This window comes from Camellia sinensis, chromosome 5 (genome assembly GCF_055761805.1).
Source record: "Camellia sinensis isolate YWXY chromosome 5, ASM5576180v1, whole genome shotgun sequence".
NCBI lineage: Eukaryota > Viridiplantae > Streptophyta > Magnoliopsida > Ericales > Theaceae > Camellia > Camellia sinensis.
In genome coordinates this window covers 68,081,150-68,095,191 of record NC_138965.1, presented here as the reverse complement: position 1 = coordinate 68,095,191, position 14,042 = coordinate 68,081,150, and the positions used below count along the sequence as shown (strand labels likewise).

At 39.8% G+C, this 14,042-nt stretch overlaps 1 long non-coding RNA gene across 1 annotated transcript; it reads right to left on the bottom strand.

The window, feature by feature from the left end:
• Positions 1-365: 365 nt before the first annotated feature.
• On the bottom strand, positions 366-2,529 carry LOC145790675 (uncharacterized). The gene is made up of 3 exons (XR_014329602.1): positions 2,378-2,529; positions 1,391-1,443; positions 366-625 (listed from the first exon to the last, which is right to left on the bottom strand). It is a non-coding gene; the product is annotated as an uncharacterized LOC145790675 (long non-coding RNA).
• Positions 2,530-14,042: the final 11,513 nt, after the last annotated feature.

The following is a 14,042-nucleotide window of genomic DNA, read 5'->3' as shown; positions in this document are numbered from 1 at the left end:
ACAATAAAGAAGTTACATGAATGAAATCCATAACAGACATATCAAACGACCTTAGGCCCATTCATATTCCTATCAAGTATATCAAATGGCCTCAGGCCCAAACGTATCAAATGGCCTCTGGCCCATCATATCAAACGGCCTCGGGCCCAATTCATTCGTGTCAGACGGCCTCGGGCCCAATTCATTCGTATCAAACGGCCTTTGACCTAATCCATTTATGTCAAATGGCCTTTGGCCCAATCATTCACATCAAACGTCCATGTCACACCCCAAATCCGGGCATGACCGGCCGTGGCCCACAGGGACTTAGCCCAAGGCACACGTAAGCCTAAACACGAATCCAATCACATTGAACAACTGAACAATAGTCTAATAATAAATAACCAAAACTCAATCCAGACATGTCACAATTATAAACGGCAAAATCAACCGTAATCAAAAAACCATCCAAACTTATGGGATATAAACAACCCACATATCAAAAATAATCCTAAATGAACTTCGATAAGAATAAATATAAATATGCACAAACTTGACATAACACTCTAAACTAAAGGAATGCCCTAGAGGTCCATGCAATTGAGTCCCCGCTACGCCATGAGTCCACTCTAAGTCCTTCTAACACCTGGAAATGGTAACAACTAAGTCAGCTGATAGCCCAGTGAGTAGCAACATGGATAGTAAATACAGTTTTGAAAACAGGGTTCAATTCCAAAATAAGATATATATCACAGAAACTAGATTGGCATACAGTTTGGTAAATACAATCTGTTTCAAAAAGAAGGTTCCGCAATTCAACACTTAAAATACTCATGTCTCGCAAGAACATGATAAACGACATTTTCCACTTAAAACAGATTATAACATGAACACCAATAATTTTCTGGGTACCAATAAAAACAAATAATCTGCCACACATTTCTCAGGCTATAAGCCCCGTTGGATCCAATACCGAACTAAGAGTCATCCTCAGGGTGGCACCTGGGCCTTTTCTCAAAGACGATCCGATTGAAGGTCACCTAATTGTTTTTAAAGGTCTGTTCCTTACAATCGTTGAGCACTAGAGTCATCACGGCCCAACCCGGATCTGTTCCCTAGTGGCCAGAGTCACCACACACAGTGGAATAATTTCCCTGGACTAAATACACACATGGTCCCAATAATCAATACACATCAGTTTCGCAAAACATGGTAGTTCATCATTATAAACATGAGACCAAAACAAATAGTTTACAGTATGCCAAGTTCACACATGTTTCAGAAATAATTTGATTCAATTGATAATATAATAATTTATCAAAACAGTTTAATCATGAAACAACAATTTAATTTTTCCAACAGTTTAGGGTAGGGGAACATTTATAAAAATATGTAGCATGAAACTACTCACCTGAAACGCAATAATATAATCCTCGAACAGAGTGTAAAAGTCCAACTAGTGGCCTGAACCAAGTATAAAAACTACGCGTCACAACTAATTTAAAAATACTAGAGAATAAGAATTAAGTAACCTCAACTAAAGCGCACTAACACGACTCAACCCAGCTCACCGTTACTCTTAAATATTACCTAAGTTCATGTTCTTCAAGGTCTAAAATCACCCAAGACATAGATTCCAATCGAAACTCAACTAAAAATAACTTTAAGATGAAACAGTGTTTTAAACAAGTTTTCCCAATCTATTCGCTAATTTTGAAAATTACAAAATCCACTCCACGCTATTCGAAAAATTCCAATAACCTCCAGATATGATCTAATATATCCTAAGTTTCAAACCCAATTGGTTTCACTTGATTTGCTTATCAAAATAATTTTCTACAATTTATTATATCCAAACAGGTTGTTTTCTGCAGCACTTTAAAGAAATTAACGGTTCTCTTAATATACAAGAGCAATCAATGCAAGGCCAAAAACGTACGAAACTAGACTCATAACCGGTTCTAATGACACTAATTTGATAATTTTTGGATTTATACCCAAAGAGAACAACAATCCCGAATTTACTGTTTCGGACTGGTTTCCTGGACAGATTTGAATACCTCAATTTATATGGATTTCGACTCCCAAAAATTATGAAAAAATTCAGATATGCAATTCAATGTGTAATTGATCTACTGTAAAAATTTCAGATTAAAATTCATCCGTTTGATATGGTTTCTTGATTTTTAAAGTTAGCGATTATGTGCAGAATTTTTTTGGACTAAGAATTACACCATTCTTTATACATGAATTTAACTCCTCAAATTTCTTAACAGTATATATATATATATACAAAATAAATAAACCTACAACTTCTCCATCAATGATCTAAATAATAATAGAGTAAGAATAAAGAACAAAAACAAAGAAAAAAAAAAAGAAGAAGAAAGATACCTACCACACCCAAAAATTACTCCTTGTTTGCAATCCCCTTTTTTCTTCTTCTTTTCTCTCAAACTTCTTCCTCCCCGTGGCTGTGTGGCTGCTGCTATAGAATGTATTAGGAACCTAGGGTTTTTCTTTTCTTTTCTTTGTTATACATAACATAAATGACTCTAGACAAAAATGTCCTTTGTTTTATTTTATTTTATTTTATCTCTCCATTAATTTAAATAAAATACAACTACTATTAGATCAAAATATGCTTACTAATTTGACACTTAATTTTATTTTATTTATTTATTTATTTTTAAATAATAAATCTTGCCTTTAAATTGAAGACTTTCACCATAAATTTATTTTAGGTTTTAAAATTAATTAAAAGATCCTCCAATAATATTTAATTTGCACTTAAAGATTCATAATAAAATATTTGAGATTTGTAAAATTATTATTTAATTATTTACTTAATTTTTATATTCGGGTTCTCACAGTCCACGAGCCCAATTCATTCATTGGCATAACGAATATTCGTTCACAATTCAAATTAACAAATCCATGAAACTTATATAGGAGTAAGGATTTGGGAATCAGCATACTTCAAAATATCCTTATTAAGATATTACTCACAGTGTTCTATCAATGGATTTGCCCTTGTGCTTGATCCTATACATTTCATAAACATATTGGGTCACAAGCAATTCAATCCGTTCCTCATTTATTTATTTATTTCTCGTAGGCCTCTTTCTTATCCTTTTAGGTCATTTAGAATGACCAATAAGAGTGCTTAGGAATGAAAGAGAACGGAAAACAAAACATAAAACGACTTTTCAAAATTTCTGAAACAGGGCTCTCCGTTCGAGCGTAGCTTTGGTCGCTCAAGTGGACTCCAAAACTCTTAAAAAGTACTGGTTGCATGAATTTCACACTTGAGCGAGATTTCTGACGCTCGAGCTACGAGTTTTGCAAAACAAGGTTTGCTCGAGCGTAGGGTCTGCCGCTCGAGCCACTGTGCAATCTCTACAAAACTTCTGGGAGCTAAGTTTTCACGCTCGAGCGAGACTTTCCTTGTTCGAGCAGACTCGTCGAATTCTGGATTTTCCAGCAAGTTGTTTAGGCTTCAAAACACAACCCCAAAGGCTCCAAAGTTTGCAAATCAATGCCAAATCATAGAAAAACATTGTGTAACATAAAAACTTAGATAATTTGAAACCAATTGTCCCAAAATCATGGTCCATCTCCAAAAATTCCCAAATCATTTCAAGTTCTTCAAAACTCATGCAATAAAGTTGCATACTCCCATGAATCATTCATGCATGTCAATTATTGACTCCAATTCTACTTCAAATGGCACAAATGATGCTTAAAATCATGAAGCTCATTAAAATTATGCATGCATGTATGACTAATGCCATATTCTTCATGTTCCAACAATCATCTTTCAAATATAAACATGAGTCCTTAGAATTGAGTTTAATACCATGATAATTCTTACATACATGTGTATATTGACTTCAAATTCATCATACACAATTTAAACCTTGTTCTTGATCACCAATTCTCTTTGAATTCATATAATTACAAACTCAAGCTCATGAATTAAGGGTTGGTTACCCACCTAGAAGCTTCAATCCTTCAAAATTTAGCTAGTTTCTTGATCCTAGCTTCCAAATTCCCAAGCTTTGAGCCAAAATCCACAATGTGTGCCCTCTTCTCTCTCTAGAACCGTCCTCCTCTCTCTCTCTCTCTCTCTCTCTCTCTCTCTCTCTCTCTCTCTCTCTCTCTCTCTCTCTCTCTCTCTCTCTTAAAGTGTATTTTAGATTTTGAGCTCAAATGGGGAGCTTAAGTATAAATAGGCCTATATATATATATATATATTTTCCTAATCAAATTGATTAAGGCTAAGTAATTGTGCTTTAATTCAATCATATTGAATCTAATTATTTTGTTCCGAATCAATTTTTAATTAAATTTCACCATAGGCTCTAAAAATCAAGCTAATCACAATGGTGCAGACAATTTTAGTCTCTGTAACCTCTACAGTCTTCCATTTTCAAATTATAGCAGTAAGTTGAACATGTTTTCCTATGGTGAACAGATATAGTTTCAAAAACACAAATAATCACACAATTACCACCAAAATCATATTAAGCATATAATCACAATCATAATTAAGGCTGATTAACATAATACAAAACAGGGTCATCACAGTGTTGTCACTTGCACTTAAAGCTCGTTTGTCTGACCTAGCTCCTTTGAATGACCGAGCTAAAAGCTCATTTAAATGACTGAGCTAAAAACCCCTGGGTCATTTTCCTGACTATGCTGTCACTTGCACTTAAATTTGATTTTCCACTTATGTAGAATCTTAGGAGACTAGGCACACTAACATAAGCGCTCTCAAAGACCGAGCAGTCGCTGCATATTTTGACCAACACCCTCTGCCGAGCAGATTACATATGGGGTGATATCGGTACCTAGTAAACACATCGGGCGCCCTAGCTGAGTTCTGAGAGAAGTACGGCATCCCGGCCAACATACACTTGAAGCTCATCAAGGAAGCAATCCTTCTTTGGGGCAAACAGAACATTTGCCCCTTCACTGTGCTATCCATCATAGAAGAGGGGCTTTGCTTCCCGGTGCAGCCCTTGATGTACGAGTTCTTAAGACGCACCGGGTTATGTCCCACATAAGTCTCCATCAACACCTTCCACATAATAAATGGAGTTGCCGAGCTAAATCACCGACTTGGCTTAAACTTAGGCTTGGCCGAGATATTGCTTCAATACACGCTCGGTCACACAAGCGACAGTTTTAACTAGTACTTAAAAGAAAGACCGGGCAACGAGCGTCTAGTGACCGGCACGCCGAATAAAGATCTTCATGAAGATGACTTCTTCTGGGTAACCAACAATTACGAAACTGCTGACTTGCCTGGTCGGTACATTAGTAAAGAATTGACCGTTTGAATATTCTGGATGCAAGTTCAAGGTTTTGAAAGCAAAGGGGTCGAGTCTCAAGGCTGAGAGTGATCCTAGGCTGCACAATCTCAAGAGCGATTCCACACAGGTCTTCGCGGGACCGCGCAAAATATTTTTTTAAAAACTTTTAAGAAAGCGACGAATCGCTCACGCTGAAGACAAGGTAGAACTAGTCTGGATCAAGCTAGGGTCCTTCTCAGCACTCACACTAACAAGCATGATCTCATTCATTAAGGGTTTTAGCATGCCTCTCCTTCTCTCAATTGATCAAATTTTGCAAAACCCGAGGAATTCCTTCCTCTTCATTTTCATCACAATGTTCAAAAAGTTTTGAAAAACTTAGGTCAATGCAATGATTTGAAGGCACAAAAGAGCAGGTGAAATGCACTGCCGTTTCATTCAAGATTCTGGCACAATTGGCGCAAGGCAGAAGCAAACACGAGAATGTGAAAATTACTGTTGTTTCATTCAGATCTTCTGGTGTAGCTGGCTCCAAGACAGAAACAGACTAAAAAGAAAGGACGAACACAAAACAAAATAGTGATATCCGAAGCAACGACCCTGGAATCACCCAACTTCTATACAACAGGACCGACTCGATAGAACAAGACAGACCCTTAATCAAAAAGACTAACTCAAAACAAAGAGACAGACTCAAAAACAAAACCACATAACTAACTCGACACCCGAGTCAGAAACTACAAAAGCTAGCATTTGTAAATGCTCAAAACAGTGCGTGTCATACGCTACATCTAAAGTAAACCGAGCACTGCCCGCAGGTAGGCCAACCCCTGATCACATACTTGCATTATCTTCGAAGTCCAGAAACTCAGTGGTGACAGACTTTGCTGAGCTGGGTGGGAGGATGACCTCATTATCGATCAAGTCTTGCACTTCATGGCGAAGACGAAAGTAATTGTCGCGGTGTGACCAGCCTGTTGATGGTACGCACAGTCCTGGGTGGCATCATGTGAGAGAAGGAGATTACTCGGGAAAGGCCGAGGCTCAAGAGGTTTGAGATGACCCTTTTCCGTGAGGATTTGAAGCGCCTTGGACAAAGGCATGTAGAGGGCATGAAAAGCCCTACGCCCTCGGGCAGATACTTCGAAGTCTGTGGACCTTTGCTGGGCGCACTAGCAAAAGGATCGGCAGGTGCTGCCTTGGCTCTCTAATCTTTTCCAGGTGCATGATTAGGGTTGAGAGGAACGGTTCTGGTACGACGGTCCCTATCTCGATTTTCCCTTTGGCTTGAACTACTCTCGGCCTGAGTGGGGAAGATGTCATCCACAGTCTTAGCTACAATTGCAAGTACTTGTTGCTTATTCAACCCCCGGCTTTCAGAGCGTCAACAGCTTGCTGGAGTTGTGCATAGGGATCTGCATCTGCCCTTATCTTGTTCTTTCCACTAGCCTCAGCTTGGTGGGAGGTTTGGGTTGTTGCTTCAGTGCGAAGCCCCGTTGTCGTTGATACGTCATTGCCGGAGTTTGAGACAGCTTCAGGCTGGCTGAGCTCAATTACAATTCGCCCCAATAGCGGGGGCTTCTGCGGCATGAAATTCCCAACATACGATGCAGTTGGTGGCGGGGCTGACATTCCATAGGCTAAATCAGCTACGGATCTCTGGAGGTCACCAATCATTCCCATTAATTCAAACGTGGTGGGTTCACGAGCTTGAAACAACTGGAGTTCCCAGATCGAGAGCGCAGCAGGCGACCTGGATGGGTGTGATATCTCAACATCGGTCTCACCTTGTAAGATAATCCCTTGGTTTAGTGCGGCTGTCATAACCACAACTTCCTCTGAATTCCGTGACATCATAAATCCGCTAAACTGAACGGAGGTGATGTGACTGGTGACTTGATTGATTAGATATCTGACTTGCTTCAGCAAAGGAGAACACTGGCTATTCTGAACTCAGATCTCTGAAACTCCCCCCTCCTCTTGAAAGAGAAAACAGGTAGCGTCTCAGCCCAATTTTACTCAAACAATCACAAGCACAACTGAATAACGGTATTCGATCACTGATCACTGTTCCCCAAAACTACTGCCCCAAAACTGAATCTGATACCCGCAGATACTACTGATTCTCAAAACACTGATACTGATGCCCGCAGGCCTGATGCCCAGACTTGCAAACAGATATGTGCGTTCCCTGTAGAGGCAAACTCTAAAAGCACATATAATAAGCAAATGAAAGCCAATACACCCCTATATTGGGGTAGGGTTTCCCTGTCCTAGTTTCGTCAAGAACTAGGGTTTCACTACGCATACAGCGGTTTCAAATAACCTATAATCGGGTAAGCAACCTGTCCTAGTTTGGAATAGTCACTATGGATTCCGAATATGCACTAGGTCGAATGGTCAAAAAGGGTGCCCCGGTAAAAATCGGGGTTTGTATTCCCATCATGGCAGAGCTCGTAACCGGTCAGCCTTATGGCACGCTTCTCAAAGCGAGCCTCCGGCAAGCCGTTTAGGAATAACAGATGGCAAACACGGTGTCCTAAGCGCACCAATGCAAATGCAATGCAAAGAAACACATAAGTGTAGCCAAAACAAGATATCATGAGTACTAGTCAAGTTCTCTAAATCCCCAGCGGAGTCGCCAGAAACTGTAGACGTCCCCGAACGTCCCAGGAGGGAATCCCATTTTGTTCATTTGGGCTCACTACAGTTCGGACTCTCAAATTGTCACGGTTCTTAATCTGATCTCACAATGTGCGATGTGAGATTGATAAATCACCAAAGAGTCCAAATCCGGCAAATCGTTTTGAAAAACAGATTTTTAGAAAGAAGTGCCAAACATGGACTGTTTTTCCAGATACAGAGTCGCCACCTAAATATTTTATTTTTGGGAAATTTAGGAAACCCTGACTCGTTGCCTAAGGCCACATGCCCGTCATCACCAAAGTTGCCTCGACTCGGGAACTTGGGTACGATTGGGGAAGGTCAGCTGTGAGCACCCCCGCTCGCCCGATCAAAGATCGGTCACTACTAAACATGATATTTTGTTTTGAAAACATATGTGTTCTTATTCCAGTTAATTAGCTAGAATTTACTATGTGATGTGCACAACACACAAGTATAGACAAGATCGCCTAATTTGGAACAAAGCATCGCATATCCGTTTTGTTTGGAAAATGGTTTGAGGTTTTCTACTCGCAAGTAGGCTAAAACACGGGTTTCAATGAATTATCCCAATTCAAGCAATCCAACCTTCACCCACAAGCATTCAGACAGTTATATCACATAAGCACATAGCCTCATGGTAAGCATGCTATCATGGTAAAACTCACATACATGTAAGATGCTAAAGTATAAATACACACAGTGTACTCCGAGCCAAAACAAGAAACTAGTTAGTAATCATGCATGATCCTAGTTCATGTTAAGATGGCTAATGCAACACGTGCAAAATGCAACTAGAATAGGCTCGGCTAATCTAAAGATGGCATGTGAAATGCAACAACTCGATACACGTATTCAACTTGGAATTTGAAATACTATGTAGTTAGTATGATGCGCCGAGCCCAGTGCATGCAATACAGATGAATAATACAAACATGCATAATATAAGGATGCTAATTGAAACGTGCCCTAGAACTAACCATCATAAGCAGTTAAGTAAAAGGGAGAAAGAAATGGTGGTTGGAAGACATGCATCACACACACGCACACTTATTACAAAATTGCCCTCTCTCGGAGGGTCCGAATGAAGAATACAAATTATTAACTAACAAGCTAATTAAATATTACAGACCCTTAATTAATTAAACAAATTCATTAAATTACTGTAAACAGTAAAACAGCCTCGGGAAGAGGGATGAATGCATGCACGCTCGGCTCCGCTCGGAAATCCACCGCTATGTCACATGTTGCCTCTGTTTACACTGCTCTGCACCTCTGAGGACTGCACAAGTCTCAAGGTTACTTCTGAACTACTCCCTGAGTACTGTGGGAGGTCACCGACCAAGGGGAAATACCACCGGCCACGGAGAACTGGTCATCGACCAAAAATTATACCACCGACTGGGTTTTGATAGTCGGCCGGAACTGAAAATTGCCAGCCGGCCATTTCTTCCTACAGAAGACTAGTTTGCTGCAACAGAGGACAGACAAGACATGACAATGCATTTTCAAAGCAATTTATGCACCACCACCCTCCTCAGCATGTTTGAGACTTAGAGGAGCATGGTTCTCGACCCTCAGGCCATCAATCACGCATTTCAATGCATGATGGCCCAAGAAGTCAAGTGTACAACTTCCATATTAAATGAAATGCACACAAAACAAATAAGAGGCCTCCAACCCCTATCATAATTGATTCAAGAGGCAAGAGATGCATGCAATGATATGCAACCTAAACATGCAAACTAAGCATGCAACATGAACATGTGAACAAGCATGCAACTAATTCAAACATGTTACAAGCATGCGAAAATATGTGACAACATATCAAGCATATGACAAGATGCAAGCTAACAAGCATGAAAATGCAACTTAAGCATGTAAGATGCAACACGGACAACATGTTAAGCAACCAAAACAAAAGGAAGAATGCATGCCAAATGCATCACAACTTAAACATGCAACAACATGCCACAGACCAAGTATACAACAAGGTACATTTGAACTAACATGCTACAACATGTCAATAAGCTTATGACCTAAACAATGCAACCATACATGACATGCAACAAAAGGCAAAATGGAGCAAGCCTGCGACAACATGCAAGACATGCATGCAACAACATGCGAGGATGGTCTTAAACTAATATGGACAGCTCTCAAATAGGTCCAAATCAGAGGCCAAAATGCTATGGAGATGAGGACAAAAGTATATACAAACATGCATGCCAATTGGCCTAACACTTAAACATCAAAGGGGCAACTTTTAAGCACACTTAAAAGAGAAGATAAGCATGCAAATGTGACAACATTACATGCTCTGAAATGATGCTAAAGGTGATGCCAAATCATATGAACAAGCCAAGCATGCATGATTAAGGCTTAAGGCTTAAACCTAGGCAAGGGACTTGGACCAAAGCTACACAAAACAAAAAGCATATGGCAAGTATGACCCAAAACAGTCCTAAATCATGGCAAAGTAAGCCTAAAACATGCAATGAACCAAGCCAAAACAAGCCAAAGCAAAGAGGGCAAGGCATGAGGCATACAAGACCACAAAAGAGGCATTACTATACACCTAATACAGCCAAACATGGCATGATTTAGGCGACAAAAATCAGAGATATGACATGCTAAAATGAGCCCAAAAACCCACTTAGATGGCATCTCAAATGCCTAGACATGATGGCCTACACAATGACATACCCATGAGGCATACAACTCTAACTCTTTAAAGCATTAAAGGAGTTATAAATACAAGCATGTGAGCATGAAACAAGGACTGAAATATCATAACTAATGGTGCCAAACCACTGAAATGATGCAACTAGAGCATGGTAGAGGAGCCGACACTCAAAGCATACAAGCTAGGTTACATGGTAGCTATACAAAGCAAGTCATGGATGATCCAAACAACAAAAATTAGACCTTAAGCATGTTAAAACAAGTCTAGAAGCTTCATGAGGCTAAGCCAAAATCATGCTAAAAATGCATGTTAAGGCCAAAACACGAGATTACAAGACAAGTGCATGAAGCACACATGGCATGTCTAAACCAACTTAAAAAAGAGGTATATCATGGCAAAACAACCACAAATACCAGCTAAGACATGGTCAACATGAACTTAAACAAGGTGCTCACACATGAGGCAAATATGACAAGTATTGAAGATAACAAGGAGAGGGGATGACCCTTTCCTTCTTAGGACCTCAAAACACCATCCCCACTACTGAAATCCCTCTGGATTTCAATGGTGAGAAGGCCAATACAAGGTGGTCCCGGAGCTCACAAAAAATGCACAAAAATGAGGCCAAATAAGGCCTAAGAGGGGGTAAACAACCCCAAACACCAAAGTGATCTTAAACAATTATCTTAAAAACTTAAAAACAGAACTTTTATCAGTTATAACTTAAGCTTAAAACAGATGCAAGATAGGTTAAAAGCTTGTGCAAAAATGGGGAATAAAAGGGTAAGTTTCTCACCCTTGTAGACTTTTTTCAAGAACACCACTCCGGCACTTTTTCTGAGTTTAAATCAACCCAAGAACCCCGAGATCAGCCTCCAGGGACCTCAGCTCCAAGGTATAGTGTAATACTAGGTGTCTTAGTGCAAAACTAAGAACAAAAACACCTTTAGGACACTATTACACACACACAAATGCAAAGAGAGAGAACAATAGAGATATATAGATATAAAGTCTCTAACCCTAATTCTCTGAACCTCTGGAACCCTTGAGGAGGGAGAAGAAGCTCTCTCTTTATAGAATTCCAATGTTGCCAAGCTTCCAAAACAAGCTAAACAAGAGACAAATCCCTCCATACACGTGTATAGAGGGGGTGAATTGTGCGTGCCAGCTGGCACTAAATATCTGCATAAAGCAGATGAACAGGGGTCGGCTGGAAAATATGGCCGATTGACCAACAAAAATGGCCGGCCGACCAAAAACATTGTCGGCCGACCAAAATATTTGGCCGGTAACAAGAAAACTAGGCCGGTGGCCTCAAGCCAAGGCCGGTGAGGTGTGGGGATGGCCAACAAGCCATTCCCTACCCTCAGAAGCAAAAACACAAGTGTTTGGTATACAACCAAGCACAAAACAAACAAGTCGAGAGGCCTTGAGGCAAGGCGTGCGACCGAAACCTCCGAGAACTCAAGACGAACACGAACATGGATGTTCGCCTAGTGTTCAAACAGTAACGTCCAAGTCTTGAGGACGGTCAAAAATGGGGTGTCTACACAGACCAGTTGCATGGAAGCGCTGTAAGGTTTATATAGTTTGTGTACGCACTACCCTGCTCGTCTTCTCCTGAACGCGTGGATGTACTATCATTTCTTCATTATACACGTGTGTGGGCAACAATATTGCCAAACAGCATCGACAAAATAACCAACGGTATTGACGCGCACAAACAGTGGGTTCCCCATTCTGCTCTTCAATTGGGCCACGTGACAGCTCTTGCCGAGCTATCCACAATCCGGCGCATGGCCGTCCATTTCAAGAGTAGCTTCCACCGACCCACCGACAGAGCTCCAAGATGCCCAACCTATCAATTGCAGCTCGCCAGGCTAGTTAAAATTGCCCTAGTTCTCTACCATGGCCCACTTTTTCTTAGACCACCACAACTTGGTGAGATCAGCCCGGTCCACCATTAGAATACTTTGGCTGAGGTGGTGGAGCTCGGTCAACCCTGTTTGGCGGATTCAGTCTATTTCAATTAGGCCCAGCTAACCGTAAAGCGATGGGTCGAGCTCGGCCCATCATGTTAACAGCTCGGCCCTTTTACACGGTCAAAACTCCCCTTTCAGTAGTCACATTTGTAATTGTTTACTTCCATATGCTTTGCGTGATTACAACACTCTCTTTGTCTTTTTATCCCTGACTCACCAACAACTATTGTCACCAAAAATCCACAACCAACAATGCCCATCGTCTCCTTTCCACCCAGTGAATGCACTGCCGACCACCGCCTTCTCTTTCACAGGGGCAGAATGTTAAGGGACAAGGAAATATAGAAAAATTTATTTATACCCGTATGTAGTTTTGACTATTTATAATAGAATTAGTATATTATTCTTAAATTCTAAGTAAATTTGATTTGATCCCCTTAAAATTTGAATAATTTTTCTGTTATTCCTTTGAATTTTTTCTAGATTTTTTACCTATCCCAATAGTTTCCAATTCCTCCTTTTTAATTGAATATAACTAAAGAGTAATGTTATAGAATAAGAAATTAGAAAGAAAAAAGTACCAAGAAAAATTAATATGTGGTCTAAATTTAATTATTGTACGGTGGGGATTCACACATTATTTTTCTTGATACTTTTTTATATCTGAATTATTCATTTTAGTATTACTGCACAATTTGTATCATCATTTTTATTCACCCTCTACACTTTTAACACTATTAATATAATTAGCACCATGAATATTATTAATTTTAAATCCAAGAAAAAAGAATCAAAACAAAATATAAAATAATAATACACGATGTGATAAAATCTATACATCAATTAGACTTTTGAAATTGTACTATTGTAAAAAATTATATTTCAAAAGAATCTGAACGAGAAAACATACTAATTGAATATCCTTGTTCCGCCCTTGTTTTCCTTTCCTTCCCCTTTACAAATCCACCACCACCACCATGGCCTCCTCCCTTTATTATCTCCTTCTCCCAACCCCGACCACCGTCACATCCTTGTCCACGCACAATCCGTACCACCGACCAACTCCATCTCTTTCACAACCCACTATCTCTTCCCTTTATCGCTAAGCTATCTCCCTATCTTTCTATTTCTCTTCCTTAGCACGAAACCCCTCCCTCTACCTTTCATACATCGCCTTCAGTCACATCCGCCACAAAACCCTCTCCATTACAACCTCCAACGACTGATACACTCTTAAGTTTTTGTTGGGGTCGAGATTCAAGACCATATTTTGGATCAATTATATCGCACATTGAAGTCAATAGAATGGGTCAGTAAATAGTAAAATATAATAGATGAAAATTGTTTGACAGTGGTGGTGGTTTTATGGTGATAATGATGAGTTCAATGATAATTTGGGGTTTATAGTTG